Below are 17,461 nucleotides of genomic sequence, written 5' to 3' on the forward strand. Positions count from 1 at the left end.
GCCCATCTGTTTTTTATGTGAAAAAATGTTTCTTAATTGTGTTTATATGAAAGCCAATAATTCCAAGAAACTTGATTAATCTATGGCAATAAATAAATGACTTCAAGAAAGTACTTATAAAGGACACTACCCTTCAAGTTTTCAGTTTTTCTCACATTCTTAAGTTTCTTGGGTAAAATTCTTCTTGATTTCCCAATTGCTACTAATTTTTATTGCAATTATTACTGAAAAAGGAAGGTCAATAGGAGAAAAATGAATCATGGCATAAAAGATAAAATTTGTAGCAGCTACCTGACCTAGGGCTTATCTTTCAGAAGGGCAGTTGGATAGGTGTAGAGCCAAAGGAACTAGTATTTAAAAACCCATTTTAGCCATGTCCTCACAGGAAAAGTCTATGTCTAAACAGCATGGCCTATTAGTCTGATCAGAAAAAATGTCAGACTTTTCAATTTGACAGAGATTTTCCCACATAATTATAATTGCATATATTGTAACATGGAGTCTAGAAATATCAATTCCAACACATGAGATAGTTGATATAATCCCTCGGACTCTCACTGGTTAAATGTTTCAGTTCAACTCTTTGTTAGATGGTCCCTGTTGATTAATTCACTTGAATAAGCTACTTTTCGTGCATATAATTGGTTATATAAGCAGAACCATAAAGTTTTCAAAAAAGTATTCCAATAAGGCAATTGTGGAATAGATATGAATTTCCTTCTCATCTTCTTGTTTCTAAAGTAAATTATAAGAATAAATTTCAGAAGGAAAAACAATATATACTTATTCAGAATGTTTTGCTATTTGGACCATAGACCACCTCAAATACTTTGGAAATTTGAAATTTACTTATAATGCATTTTCACATACATCCAAGAAACTGATCAATGATAATCCAACACCAAAACATCACTCAACAAATAGTGCTTGTGAAGCCTATGTATACCAGGGACTGTGCTAAACTCTATGAGACACAAGCTTCTTTCCCAATGAAGGTTATAGGCTAGTGGTTCTGAAACTAGAGAAATAAATGGCATCTGAGATGGGTGTGAGCATTCTGAGAATTAATCCTCGTTAATAGCTGTTCTTCTAATGACTAACAGATGCTGTGAACAGGGTATAAGGTGCACTTCTGGTAATGAGTAGGGGTTATCTTTGTCTTGGTGAAGGCAAATAGAGGAGAAGCCCTAGGTATCTTTGAATTTGACTAAGGGAAAACAGAACAGGTTTTTCACTATCTAGTTGAGGAAGTGGAAAGGAGACCCGAAAAGAGAAATGGTTCACCCACGTATATGAGGTTTAAAAAGAAAATAGAATTAGACAAAGAAGAGAATGGAATATATTTTCAGCTTCATGTGTCCATATTTTATACCTAGCAATCTTGAAGAGAGCTTTTTTACCTTCAGTTGGTGTTCCCCTATGAGACGCCAATAACAAAGGCAATAAATCCCAGCCCTATTCAATTCTGAAGTCTTGGTCTCTTTTAGCTTACTAACACGGCCTTGGAAACCCAGTAAAATATGTAAGGTTATTGATGGTGATGGTGTAGCTGAGACCAGTATGTAGTTTAGCAACAATATATGTGTTTATTGTTTTATTGTGAATTAATAGTTGTGTATGTATACTTAATTTGTGTGATCAAACATACTTATACTTAAATCTCCTCTAGATATACGGATGGCCAATATTAACAAGAATTAAAAAAAAAATTGTCAGATTCACACATTTTCTCCATAACACATAGTTAATTACACAACTGAGGGATCAAAGTCTTGTGCTATGAAAGTATGTTTGCTTTTCACACCAGGGAGCCAAGTTTAGAAGCCCTTGAGGAATTCAAACAGAAACTGTCTACTAGTCAGAGGCCTAGTAAAGGACATAGATAAAAGCCGAGGGAATAGAAAGACAAGCATAGGCACAATCCATCCACTTTTGTTTATAGTTCTTTTTTCTCAGTGCCTACTACATGGGTTTCCATCTTTAGTCTATAAATTGTCCAGTTTTAGTTGCAAGCCACAGTACTCTGGCTAGTTTAAAGAGAAAGAGATTAATTATTAAAGTATCTTCGGATGGCTCACAAAATTTCTGTAGGAGCCACTGAATGAGGTTTGAATGCAACACATGCTTAAACAATACAACTTGCAGCTCTGCTCCACCATGTTGCAGGACTGTTCTAGAAAGAGAACACTGCTGCCACCCTCCACTGATTGTGCTTGTTGCTACATGCCAGACACCTTCTAAAGAATCAGGTACTACCACTCCCCCATTTGCCAGAAGGTCAATTTCCCCACATGTGGCCACTGGTTCATGTTGCTACCTTGCATGTTTTACTTCTGGAGTCTTCTATGGGTGTATTTGCTTGACACAACCTAGGTCTGATGCTTGCACTGTAGCTGTGAGACTGAAAGAAGTAGTGTTCTTTTGTTTGTTTGCTTTTGTTTAATTCTACTTTGGCAGGGCTAGATTCATAATATAAGAATCTATTGAAATCTTGAGAATGTTCAAAAGCTATCAGGCAGCTACAAATGATAAAGTTCTAAAGGCTATGACTAAAGAAACTTAGTGAGGACGCATTTATTTCAGGATGAGCTAGAATTTAAAATTAAGTGGTATATTAACAGGATGTGCTGACTAAAAGTTGGAGGCTAAGATCTTTTTTGAATCTTGACGTGTAGGATTTGGACAAATTGTAATTTCTAACTTGCAAACATCCAAAATACCTAGGGATAAACTTAACATGAAATATGTGTGACTGACGAAATGTGCTGAGGGGCATAAAAGGAGACAAAAAATGGAAAGACACCTTTACTTGGCTAGAAACAATCACTAATGTTAAGATGTCCATGATCTCAAAGTCAATTAAGGTATGAATGGTAATCCTAGTCAGAATTCCAAATGGGATTTTTTGGAGGGAACTTGACTAAATGATTCTAAAGATTCTAAAAGATTCCTTATCTAAAACATAATCTTGGATCATAAATATAGCCAACAATATTCTGAAAAAATATAATAGTCAATGAATATAGCAGCCAATAAAATTCTGAAAGGGAAAAGTGATGATGGGTAACTTTCCCCAGCATCAAGGCATTATTAAGTAAGCAATGTGGTTTTGCTAGGACAGGAATAGACAGAGGATGAGATAAAACAATGAGTCTAGAAGGAGACTCAAGTTAGTAGGGGAATAAAATATATGATAAAGATGGCAATATCAAAAAGATGGATACTTTAATGAATAATGTTAAGAAAACTTTAGTCATTCAGAAAAAACAGAGCTCAATACTGACTTCATTCGTTATGTTAATATAAAATCCAAATGAATTAAAGATTTAGTGTAAAAAACTAAACCATAGAATTAAAAGACAAAAACCAAGGGTAGCTAGTATTACACTCTTGTGGAAAAAACCTTTTACCATCATACACACACACTCCCCCTCATATATACCCTAAAGAAAAATATTAAAACATTTAAGTATAAAAATTTAAAAAATTGATTATAGCAAAAGAAACCATGAAAAACAACAGAAAAAACAAATTTGGAAAACTATTTCAAACAAATGTTTGAGAATGTATCTGAAAATAAAACCAGGTGACAATACATTCTTGTGTTTAAGGAAAACAGTTTTCAACCTTTTCATACACATGCAACATATATGGACTGACAATCTGTGTCTCTTCCATAATTTAGTCCCTTTATAGAATTGTCATTGACTGTGTGTTTTATAGAACCTAGTAAAGCTATGCTGAAAACTTTTTAAAGATTTGATTAATTCATCTGGCAAATTTTTAAAGTTCAAGGAGCACAGTTGTTTAAAAAAGAAGTTTGTTGTCTGCTGTATTAAATCTAGTTTTGTATATTGACTATGTTTCCCTTGACAAAAAAATCTTTAGATAAGTTGCATTTCCATAAAAAGTAATGAAAAGTCTGCTGGTATTATGCAGACTCTTCTAACTTCTTTTGCTTCACTGGATCCGAGGAAGAGAAGGCAAGATTTTTAAAAGGGGGATTGTGTTCCCTTCAGATTGTTATTCTAAATCTGACTTGATGGCAGAATCCAAAGTACATCATCTCCCAGATAAAGCTAGCTGCTTGCCAGACTGCTCTGTTACAATTGAACTGTAAATGGCTCACATCAGCACATTCTGTCAACTTTATATAAACCCCACTTTATGTAATGTGATTATAGATCCCCTGAACACTGTTCTGTACCTGCAGCTTGCAGACTGATTCTCTTGATATTCTCTATCAGATATATGACCAGGAAAAGCAGCATGGGTTGTTGAGGATACAGGCAGAGAAAACAGGTGGCTAGTGCCTGCTTGTTTCACTTTTCTAGAAGCCTGTTACCCCATGTTCAAAAGAGAGTAGGTAACTATGTTCTCTCTTACCTTTACTCCCAAGCATTTACTCCTTGATCCCTGTATTTATCACATGCAGAGATGTTTTGGGGATGGCTTACTTTGACCAAAGGCCCTGAGCACTCCATAAGAAGAGCACGTGATCCACGTGGTCAACATGCCAGTCTTCACAATGGGATTTATCCAGAAAAGCTTCACTCTCCGTTTTTCTTTGTTGCTATGATTCCCTCTGGTGCCTGATAATGCTGCCTTGATGGCATAAAGAGTTGCTAGAAGATTCAGTTCAGATCGACAAGCATTTATTGAACCTCTGCTGGGTGTAAGCACTGAGTGAGGCACTGGGGATGCAAGGCATATAATGCAAGATCTCTCTTTCGTGGAAGTGACAGGCTAGTGGGAAGACAGAAAAAAATCAGAGTTTCAAAGCAATATGATTATGAGATAAGACTCCTGGATGCTGAGTACAGGAAGGGGTACTTAATTTAACCTGGAAAGTTAATCCAGGAAAGGTTTCCTGGGGAGATGATGCCTGAGCTGAGTCTTGAAGATTGAGAAAGAATTGTATAAGTGGGAAGGGAAATCCACACAAAAAGTACAGCCTGAAAAACATCACAGAGATGTGAAGTAGCATGGGCATGTGGGCAGGGAAACTCCCAGAAATCAGAATTCTTGGAGGGAAATTTTTCAAATATGGGTGGGAGATGAGGCTGAAGAAGGTAGCAGGTGTCAGATTGAGAGGGAACTGGATGCTGTACTACAACCTTGGGCTTTATCCTATAGGAAATGCTGAGTCCTTTATTCCTTGCTTTCCCTCGTACCCACGTTCAATCCTTCAGCAAACCCTCTTGACCAGGTATGCCAAATTTGACCACCATCACCATCACAGTCCAAGCTCCCATGGATCACAGCAGTAAGTCCACAATTATAGTGGGAATAAGTCTCCTTCCATTTTGGCTCTCCTAAAGTCTACCCTTTTCACAGAAGTGAGAGTGGTCCCTCTAAAATATAAATCAGATAACATTCCCCAGTGAGTGCTCAAACCTCCAATGGCTTCTTCACATCTAAAATAAAATCCACATTCTTACCAAGGCCTGGAAGGCAAATCCTTACTTGAATTGGCCCCTGCCCTGCTCCCCACTTTGCCTTCAACCCCCTTACACACTGGGCTCCAAACTCACAGGCCGCCTTGATGTGCTAGAACACGCTGGCATCTCTCTGACTCAGGCGTTTGCACTCGTTAATCCCTCTGCCTATTGTGCTTTTCCTTCCTTCCTGTCCATCTCTCTCTCATGGCCGACCCTCTCCCTTCACTCCCTTCTGCTGAGACAGGCCCCTCCTGTCTACCCTTTCTAAGATACCCCCACCTCCATCACTCTCTGTCTCTCTGTCCTACCATATATGTCATTGTACAGTTGTCTTCTTATTGCCTGTCTTTCCTACAGTAATGCAAGCCTCAAGAAGGCAAAAATGTATCTGTTTTGTTTACTGTTGTATTCCCAGTGCTGGAGCATTGGGGATTTGTCGAATGAATAGATGAATGAATTCAGAACCATTCAAAACTTGGGAGCGAAAGGATCAGGTGTGTGTTTTAGGCTGGTCACTCTGGCTGCAATGTGGAGTATATAAGGGGGTAGATTTGGGGTAAGGGAGGTGGGTAGACAGGAGTTAGAGAGACCAGTTTGGAAGTTCTTGTGTTAGTCCAGGTGAACAGTATAAAGGACTGAACTAAGGCAGTGGTATCTGGCATGAAGGAAGAGGAGATTGACTTAAGAAGTGTTTTGGAGATAAAACTGGCCAAACATGATCAAATTACACCTGGGCCTTTCTTCAGACTCTTGGCTACATAAGGGGATGATAAAGGATACTGGAGCCCTTAGCGGTTGCCGCCGGAGACGGTTGGAAGAACCATTGTGGGAGCGCTGCACAAGGCGGGCGACTTCTCCCTGCACACGACCGGACCCCGCGAGCAGTGGAGTCGGCGCTACTGTCGCTCGACAGGCATTTAAATCAAACGGTATTGAGATGGACTGGGTTATGAAACATAATGGTCCAAATGACGCTAATGATGGGACAGTACGACTTCATGGACTGCCATTTGGTTGCAGCAAGGAGGAAATAGTTCAGTTCTTTCAAGGGTTGGAAATCGTGCCAAATGGGATAACACTGACGATGGACTACCGGGGAGAAGCACAGGGGAGGACTTCGTGCAGTTTGCTTCAAAGGAGATAGCAGAAAATGCTCTGGGGAAACACAAGGAAAGAATAGGGCACAGGTATATTGAGATCTTCAGAAGTAGCAGGAGTGAAATCAAAGGATTTTATGATCCACCAAGAAGATTGCTGGGCCAGCAACCGGGACCATATGATAGACCAATAGGAGGAAGAGGGGGTTATTATGGAGTTGGGTGTGGAAGTTATGGAGGTTTTGATGACTATGGTGGCTATAATAATTATGGCTATGAAAATGATGGCTTTGATGACAGAATGAGAGATGGAAGAGGTATGGGAGGACATGGCTATGGTGGAGCTGGTGATGCAAGCTCAGGTTTTCATGGTGGTCATCTTGTACATATGAGGGGATTACCTTTCCATGCAACTGAAAGTGACATTGCTAATTTCTTCTCACCACTAAATCCAATCTGAGTGCATATTGATATTGGAGCTGATGGCAGAGCAACAGGAGAAGCAGATGTAGAGTTTGTGACACACGAAGATGCAGTACCTGCCACGTCTAAAGATAAGGATAACATGCAACATCGATACACTGAACTCTTCTTGAAGAATTCAACTCCTGGAGGCGGCTCTGGAATGGGAGGTTCTGGAATGGGAGCCTATGGCAGAGATGGAATGGATAATCAGGGAGGCTATGGATCTGTCGGAAGAATGGGAATGGGGAACAATTACAGTGGAGGATATGGTACTCCTGATGGCTTGGGTGGTTATGGCTGTGGTGGTGGAGGCAGTGGCAGTTACTATGGGCAAGGTGGAATGAGTGGAGGTGGATGGCGTGGGATGTACTGAAGCATAACCACCGATATAAAAGTCCTGACAACAGCATCTGGTCTACTAGACTTTCTTACAGATTTAATTTCTTTTGTATTTTAAGAACTTTATAATGACTGAAGGAATGTGTTTTCAAACTATTATTTGGTAAAGCAACAGATTGTGATGGGAAAATCTGTTTTCTGTAGGTTTTATTTGTTGCATACTTTGACTTAAAAAAATAAATTTTTATATTCAAACCACTGATGTTGATACTTTTTATATACTAGCTACTCCTGAGGATGTGCTGCTTTCATAAGATTTGGGTTGATGTATTTTACTATTAGCTCTACAAGAAGTAGTTTAGTGTAATCTTAGAGGACAGTGGTTCACCTCTGCATAAACTACAAGTCTTAATAAGCAGACATCTAGAATAGAGCTTGGAAAATAATTAGTGTAACTCTTTAATAATTTCTCCTTGACAATACTGTAAATATAAAACCTTAAAGATGAGTTTAGGTGGCTTCAGGAGTATAAATTCAGCTAATTCTATATTATTCTTTTTCAAAAGTCATTTATCAGGCATAGCTCTGAAATGTTAATGATCTAAGAGGTATCTGGCTATATGAATATTCATAATTGTGCAGATGGGAGTGTTGAAAGTTTAAATTCTAGCCCTAGATTTTAGAATAAATCCCCTCAGCACTTGACTGACGTACCAAAAAAATGTTTCCCAAAAGTGATAGTTGTAAGTTCTCAAAATGTCTTAGACTAAGTTAAGGTTCTCAGTGACATGAGAATTCAGTGCAAGTACAAAGATATTTACCATGGAGTATAATTAATTCTCACAGATGTATTTTCAGTTTCCAGCCCAATAGTTAAAGCATATGGTTTTTTAGTAACAACTGTATAGATGACTACTTTAAAAAAAAAATGTAAGACACATGTCCATGTCTTGAGAGTCTTGCGATTGGATTTTGCATCTGATATGTTTGGAGTTTTAGAGCCATTGTGTTAAAAAATTATATGTAGCAAGGAAAAGGTGCTTTTTTACTTTTAATCCCTTTAATCAATATGGCTTTTTTCCAAATTGGCTAATGGATCAAAATGAAACCTGTCAATGTGAATTCAGTTATTGAACTTGTTACTTGTTTTTGCTAGAAATGTTATTAATGTAATAAATATCATTGTGGGAGATAAGAGTAATGGCGTCTGTCCTAGAATGCTTTGTGTCAGTTACTGATTATAAATCAAATTGGTAGAAGGTACTATGTCTAATTGAAGATTAGACAGAGTGACTAAGGAATGATTTCTCCTTGTTAGAGAAGGCAGCTTGATAACATAAGTGGAGCCTATCAACTGGAGCAGTGATTCATCTTATTGCGTGTACTCCCTTAATTACCTATTTAAGTACTAGGCTCATACCACTTTTTTAAAAAAGATGACGTGCTTTTATTTCCCCAGGATTACCCTATTAAAACGTACGCCTTCTAAAGTGGGCTAATTTTTCATATCTTTTATTTGTTATATAAAATTCACATTTTAAAACTGTGGATAGAAGAATTACAATCACAATTCCTTGGCACCATGATAGCATTACTGTGGTAGTACTCCTAGATGAGGGAATGGTATGTGAAGTTCACAGAGTACAAATTGACAGTTCTGTAACATAAAATCCAAAATTAGTAGAATGGTTTCTAGATAAAAGTCAAAACAAAATGGAGCAACTTGTATTACTGTCATAAAAGCCTGCCTACAAAAAGCCCAAATCAATGACGATGACATGAGTTTTGAGTGGCAAAGAATTTAAAGGGGGACTAAAAATCATGGTTTATTTGTTGAATGAAACCAGCCTTGGAATTTAAGAAAATCACATTTTAAATTTAAGCAGTTATCAAAAAACAGTATTTGAAACTTTTCATTTTTGCTTATTCTCATTTTCAGCAATCATAAAAATGTTAATCCAATCCCATCAGTACAAAATAGTTCCAAGAATATAATTCATGTCTCAAATATTTCTATCAGAGCATTAAGGACCACCTATAAATCAGTATGTCAGTTCTAACTGAACACCGAAAATTGGATTAGGGAGAAGATAAATCCGAAAGTAAAACAATGGTTTCATACTTTGGCAATTTAGAAAATTAAATAATTTTAAACTTCAATGGAAGAATGTACTCTGAGGAAACAATCCTAGAGAATAAGCAACCATTTCCTAGCGGGGAGGGAGGCAGCCATGATTCATTAATGCTCTTAGGAGTAATGTATATACCTATGACATGTTTAAAAAGTTCTCAGACTTTAAAGTGCATGATTTAAATTAGGCTTAAAAGTAGAACCCCAAGTGGTGAGGCTGTTCAAATGGTTAATTATACAAGGGTGACTGGATTAAATTCTTGCTATAGCAGGGGTTAGTGTTTATTGATGTTCATGCTTGAAATAGTTCAAATATGAATTTAATGGCAGGGCTGAAACTACATCTTTACCCTAGGCCCTGGCTTGGAGGTGCTCAGTAAATGGTAAATATTTTATTCTGTATATATACTGTAGTAGTAGACTGCTACAGTGTAATGCTTCCTAAAAGTTACTGGAATGGAAATGTAATACAGAATTTTTTTACTCAAGACTGTCATATCAAAAAGTTTTATTGCATTTTAGACTTCTTAAATGCTTAGGGGAGAATCAAATCAGTAGCCTGTAATCCCTGCTACTACATTTTTTTCTGGGGAAGGGTTTATGTTTCGACTTTCAAAGGGGGTGTGAGTCCTCCCTAAGAAATGCATATGGAATTTTAACTTTCAAAATAAAAAGTTTTCAGGCAAAATAATACCTCTGTAACGCACTGTTATCTGAAAGTTATCAGCAAATGTCACGACTTTTTAGAGAAGGAAGGCCTTTTCTAATGCAAAATGGGCAGGGGAAGGCAGAGCATACAAATATTGTTGAAATCTTAACCAAGGTAATGAAAAATGTGTTGAAATATAAATACTTCTAAAATGTGCATTTCCAATTTTTCAGAACTGTGAAGCTTTAAAGTGCATTAAGAAAATTACAGGCACCATCAAATATCAGTTTGACAATCTGGAGAATAAAACAATCTGAATTCAGCCCTATTTTTAAGATCTTTACAAAATAAGGCAAATATGTTAGCTATGCTATCTGACCTCTCAATGGCATTAAGAAAAGAGTTACATGATTACTACATCAGGAATTAGGATAAAGTTACTGTAAAGCATGCCCTATCAAATTCTTTCTGAATTACAGGGGGGGAGGAAATGTCAAATTACACAATTTATAATTCCTGTGAGTTGAATATGTGGACAGTAAAACTGGTACCAATGCTGTCTGAAAGCTGCTTAAGAGGGACTGTCTGAATACGCTGTATACATGTTCATACGTAACATTCATTGTAGGTACTTTTCATAAGAATTTAGTTCTGGAGTATTATGGCAAGTTAGATGAGCATCTTTGAATCAGTAATGCGTGACAGGAATCACAAACCCGTACTGGCTTTGGTGAAGAAGGCAAAGGCAGTTCGTTGTCAGAGCAAGCATTACAGAAAATTTCCCCACAGTTTCTACAGTGGTGCTATTAAATGGAAAAATCAGAGAAAAAAATTTTGAGTAAAATTAGCCATATTTGCAACATAACTTTTGGACTCACTTCCTATCTCCCTTACCTTTCTCTTAGAGAGTGAGAATTCCTTTTCACAAAGTTTACAATGTGTTGCTTCTTTGTCTTTCAACCAAACCAGTCCCTAGTAGGAAAAATACAAATATTAATGCTCAAGTTGGTAACAAAGTTACATGTGAAAATATTTTCAACCAAGAGCATTTTATAGGAATAGATATGTAGATTAACCAAAAATCAGTCCTTTTCTTTGACAGATATACTGAAATAGTTGTAGATTTAACAAGTGTGGAATTTGCTTCAAAATAATCTGGGTGAGGAAGAAGGGATGTGGGTTGAATATAAATAAAGCAAGGTTGGCCATATATTGATAAATAGTGAAACTGGGTCATGGTTCATTTTATTCTCTTTACAACAGAATATTTGAACATTAACACAACAAATGTTAACAAAAATCTATTATGGACAGTAATTCTCTTTAAGGAAAGAACCCTAGTAAACCTACATCGTTGGAAACGCCTCATAGATTAACTGTGTGGTTTCCTTTACTCATAGAACTACCTGTTAGATCTGTGGGAAAGAACTACAAAACAGAGCTGCCAAGTAAACTATGAAAAACCTAACAGTCAAACTTTTAATCTTAGGTATTGGCATATCCCAATGATCTGTACTGTTCTAGGGTGTGATTGCTTAGGAGTGAATATGATTTGAACCTAATACATTTTTAGAGGGTGTCAAATTCAGAACCAGGAAGATCCATCTCCTGACACTAAACATGGTCCTAAAGTAAATCGCTTGAGGAAATTGGATCCCAAAGATTACAGGAGGGGAATTTTGAAGTGTGTCCATATTTTTTTTTTGTGGTACGCGGGCCTCTCACTGCCGTGGCCTCTCCCGTTGCGGAGCACAGGCTCCGGACGTGCAGGCCCAGCGGTCATGGCTCACGGGCCCAGCCGCTCCACGGCATGTGGGATCCTCCCGGGACGGGGCACCAACCCGCGTCCCCTGCACATGCAGTCTCATTTCTCTTTATATTCTGCTTAGCATAGCATCTTGTACCTAGGCCTTCCTTTGCTAAATTTGTGAGTGTGTGTGTATCAGTTTTGCCTCTCCAAATATATTATACATTTCTGAAAGTCAGGAACAATGCCATGTGCACTACAGTATATATGTTTAGTGCCCAGTTAAAGGCTGGTGTAATGTGTATATACCCAGGTAGTAATAAGACCTGTTTAAGCACCCTCTGCTAGGAATGACACTCCTACACTAGTCACTTTGGGCAACTGAATCTTGACTGCAGTTGTTACTTGATGTCGTGGGGATCACTTCTTCCAGACAACATTCTTTAATAAGGTTTGAAGGAATTATGTGCAATTGAGAATAACTGAACCCGTGATATGAAATTAGTACTCTTATACTTAAAACTAAGTTATACTTGAATATATGCCAACATATTACAATGAATATTGAATGTTATTCTGATGGTGACATTAATCTCTTTACGTGAGGGAACTGATGAAATCTTAGGTAAGTGTGGATCAGAAAAATATCTCTGACCTAGTGTTGGCCCCTTTGTATAGCTCCTTTTGTGGGTCCTACACTCTGCATGTCCTACATCTTCCTGCCTCAGAATGGACATGCATTGCCTCAGACTCAGGATTACTACTGGAAGAGGATATTTAGTTGTTATATTTACAGTTGCTTAGAACAGCCTTTAAGTAGAATTTTCATGAACGATTTCTTTAGGTAATTGCATCAAATGTAATTTGCATCAAATCCATTATTGCATGAAATCCATTACTGCATCAAATGTAAGGGGATTCCTGGCCTCCCTTATATTCTACAAAATCCTTGCCCCAATTTTGGTCCCTGGAGTGGGATTGTTCTTTGCAAGCACTGCTGCAACTCCAGAGTTTCTGGATTTGCCCTATATTGAAGGACTGAAAAAAATTTATGTATTTCCATGGATTTTTGACATAATGGAGCAGCCACTGGTTGGATTCAATAATGAAAAATAATGCTCTGTTGTGTAGAAATCATTTCTATGGCTTTCTGTATGTCATAGACAATATCTTCTATGCCTACCTCTAATTTAAAACAAAATTAAGGGCTTCCCTGGTGGCACAGTGGTTAAGAATCCGCCTGCCAATGCAGGGGACACTGTTTCAAGCCCTGGTCTAGGAAGATCCCACATACTGTGGAGCAACTAAGCCCATGCTCCACCACTGAGCCTGTGCTCTAGAGCCCACGAGCCACAACTACTGAGGCTGTGTGCCACAACTGCTGAAGCCCGTGCACCTGGAGCCCATGCTCCACAGCAAGAGAAGCCACCGCAGTGAGAAGCCCGTGCACTGCAACGAAGAGTAGCCTCCGCTCGCTGCAACTACGGAAAAGCCCACATGCAGCAACAAAGACCCAACGCAGCCAAAAATAAATAAATAAAACTAATTAAAAAAATAAATTAATTAAGCATTGCTTAAGCTACATGGCACTATTAAAAGCTCAACACTTATTGAGTAACTTTGGAGTTTATGTTATTATTCTTACAGTTTATAAGATGTTTGAATCCTATGAATAACAAAACTCCCAAATACTTACTTATCTAAATTTACAGTATCTGAGAAGTGTCCTGTGACAGTCATGTAACCTATATATCATCCTCACAAATGAAGCTTAGGCAATTATATATCACTATGGAAGTGCAACGATTACAAACTAATTGTATTAAGTCAGCTTGGAAAAACATTATCATAGTATGAAGGAGTAAATTCAGAAATGAAGGTGAGATGATGAAAGGAAATTAACAAGAAATTTGAAATCACTTAAACATTTTCTCTGGTGGATTGCTCCCCAGAGTCTCTCTTAATTCTTCATCAGTTATGTGATATACATTATACATGGTTTTGCAACATTAAAACTATCTCTCTTATAGATACTGTAATTTATTTTTAGGTAACAAAACAGGATTTTTGTTTGGAGAAGATAATTTTTGAAAGGGAAGGGAAGTTATAATTCAATCATATCTTCACAGCTGGATAGAAATTAATTTTAGTTGGTGTTAGAAAAATTAAGTGCTATAACATTTTTTTCTTTGAATAAATGGAATTTTAGCTCTGATAGTGAGTCTCTAGTGTCACCTGTCTTATTTTTTTTTTGCTGTACGCGGGCCTCTCACTGTTGCGGCCTCTCCCGTTGCGGTGCACAGGCTCCGGACGCGCAGGCTCAGCGGCCATGGCTCATGGGCCCAGCCGCTCCGCGGCATGTGGGATCTTCCTGGACCAGGGCACGAACCTGTGTCCCCTGCATCGGCAGGCAGACTCTCAACCACTGCGCCACCAGGGAAGCCCCACCTGTCTTATTTTAACAATTGGGAGAAACAGAGAGATATTCAAAGACACACAGGAGTTGTAACACAACTTAAGTCTCTTGACTTCTAATCCAGGGCATTTTTCACTACTTTTCATTCTTTCTCTAATTCTTTTAATTGTAAAATTATATCAGAAAGAACTAGTGTTATGGACTGAATGTTTATATCTCTCCCAAATTCATATGTTGAAGCCCTAACTCCCAATGTGACTATATCTGGAGATGGGGCCTTTATGGAAGCAATTAGGGTTACATGAGGTCATGAGGATGGGGCCCTGATGATGAGATTAGTGCCCCTGTATGAAGAGACACCAGAAAGCTTGCTGACTCTCTCTACGCTATGTAAGGACACAGTGAGAAGGGAGCTGTCTGCAAGCCAGGAAAAGAGCCATTATTAGAAAACCAAACATGCTGGCACCCTGATCTTGGAGTTGCAAGCTTCCAGAATGGTGAAAAAATAAATTTCTGTTTTTTAACCCATCCAGTGTATGGTATTTTGTTATGGTAGCTCAAGAAGTCTAATATAACCAATAAAAGAAAAAAATACTTTTTTGTAAATTGACCAAATTTGGCTATTTTCCCATTTATTTGGTGTTGTTGCAAGTTCTGACATTGCCTTAATGAAGTACAATTAGAAGGTGAGAAGGAAAACAGAAGTATCTTCATCTCAGCAGTGCATGCTGTTTCTACAACTCACAAATTCACATTTGTAGATAGAGTGTACTGCATGATTTTTTAAAAAAATAAATTTATTTATTTATTTAATTTTGGCTGCATTGGGTCTTCATTGCTGCATGCGGGCTTCCCCTAGTTGCGGTGAGTAGGGGCTACTCTTCGTTGTGGTGCACAGGCTTCTCATTGAGGTGGCTTCTCTTGTTGTGAAGCATGGGCTCTAGGTGTGCAGGCTTCAGTAGTTGTGGCACGAGGGTGCAATAGTTGTGGCTAGTGGTCTCTAGAGTGCAGTCTCAATAACTGTGGTGCACAGGCTTAGTTGCTCTGTGGCATGTGGGATCTTCCCGGACCAGGGCTCGAACCCATGTCTCCTGCACTGGCAGGCGGATTCTTAACCACTGTGCCCCCAGGGAAGTCCTGTACTGAATGATTTATGTGCACTTTCTACTCTTGCGCCTGCTCTAGAGATGGATCTTATGTACACAAAGATTAATTTTATTAAAAAGGATATTTATTATGCCTTAAAATTTCTCTTTCAAGTGAGAATATCTTATTCACTACTGAGCATTCAGGGCTAAATTAGGTGATTCCTTATTATCTTGGTCAAAAGGGTTAGTAGCAGAGGGAGTTTTGCATTTCTTATTCTGCAGGACACACATCCATGCTATTGCCCCAGCTTCCAATGAGATAAGAATTATCTGGAAGGGTAAAATTAGCTCTACAACTTCTACTCAACAAAGAAATCTGAACATTTAGAAAGGGACTAAAATCAAAACTGATGGTTTCTCTCCAAATTTTGATATGGGCTTTCTTCATTAAAAAAAAAAGTTCTTGATTTTCCTATTATAAGTCAAAACTGGATGGGTCATGTGTCTGGGGGGACATTGTGGTTAATGCTTGTATTGAGAATTACCAGGAAGGGCCAAGTTGATTTTGTTTAAATCCAAAGTAAATATGTATATAAGGTTATTGATTATGATAGAGAAATATCTGGAAAGATTTCAAAATATACTAGTTAATAGTGGTTATGTCTGGGAAGTGAGACTATTATCATATTTTATTTTTATAATTTATGTATATTTATGTTATCAAAATAATGTTAAAGCAAAGATAACCAGTAGGACTTTTTTAAAGCTTTTTTTAAAAAAGCTATAGCTTTAAAATCAGTGAGCTTTCAGCCAGAAATAAAACATATTTTCATTTGGAAAAAAAAGAGGCATTTAAGAAAGCAGCAATATGAACACACCTAGAATATAATATAGGTTATATTATAAAAAGAGACCCATAGAGCAAACACTAAACCTCCAACTTTCCAAAACACTTTTTTTTAGTGTTTTAGTGTTTTCTTCTGCAGTACAAGGGTGCTTGGGTATTAATAACAACAATGATACATCTTATCTAATAGGGTTTTATAGAGTATCAATTAAGAGACATTCTCTCATTTGAGCCCAATAAGAATACTCTCCAATAGGCAGGGCAAATATGGCTTTCTTCATCTTACTCATGTATTAGTTGGGGCTCACAAAAATTAAGTGACTTGTCCAGACTGAAAGAATTAGAAATGGCTGAGTCAGAAGTAGAAACAAAGTCCAGTGTTTTTTCCAGTATAGAACTCTGGATTCACTATCACCACGTACTCACCTCCCACTCACTTGAATATTTCATCAGGTTTTCATCTCAACCAGTCCAGTGGACTTGACCTTATGAAGGTCACTGTGGAACTCCATCTTGCCTTATCAATGGTCAATTTTGAGTCCTTATTTTACTTGACCTCTTGGCAACACTCTTTCTTCAAAATTAAAAAAAAGGAAAAACTTAAAAAAATAGATATATATGGACATGCCATAAAATTCACAAGGTACAAGAGGAATAAACTGAGAATAAGTCTCTATTCTACCTCACACAGTTCTCATGCCTGGAGGCAACCTTATAACCAGATTATTGTGTATCCTTTCAGAGATATTCTAGGTATATACAAATATATATGTACCTATATTCTTTTATTTTCTTATAAAAGATATAGGTAACATAATAAAGATACTAATCTAAACTTTGACTTGTTTCACTTAATCACATGTCTTCAGGAGCCTTCCATATAGTACCTATAAATCTGCCTTGTTCTTTTTAATAGCTGAATAGTATTCTGGGATGAGCCATAATTTATTTAACCAGTTGTCATAATTTTATTATATTTATTTCAGGATGAGTCACAACTTATTTAACTAGTTCCCTAGTGATTGTTTCTGACCTTTTGCTATTGAATATAATTCTTCAGTGTATATCCTTGTACATTTATCATTTTTGCACATGTATAAATATACTATAGGATCAATTCCCAGGAGTAGAATTGATTGGTCAAAAAGTATATTTACTCTTAAAATTTTGTTATTGTCAAGTTGCTCTCCAAAGAGAATGTGCCAATTTATGAAACCCATCTACAATATATGACTGTTTCC

The 17,461-nt window shown here is 37.4% G+C and overlaps 1 pseudogene; it reads left to right on the forward strand.

Moving 5' to 3' along the window:
- The first annotated feature begins 6,363 nt into the window (after nt 1–6,363).
- On the forward strand, nt 6,364–7,376 carry LOC103080121 (heterogeneous nuclear ribonucleoprotein H3 pseudogene; annotated as a pseudogene).
- The last annotated feature ends 10,085 nt before the right edge of the window (nt 7,377–17,461 follow it).

This window comes from Lipotes vexillifer, unplaced genomic scaffold, assembly GCF_000442215.2.
Source record: "Lipotes vexillifer unplaced genomic scaffold, Lipotes_vexillifer_v1.1 scaffold335, whole genome shotgun sequence".
In the NCBI taxonomy this organism is placed as follows: Eukaryota; Metazoa; Chordata; class Mammalia; order Artiodactyla; family Lipotidae; genus Lipotes; species Lipotes vexillifer.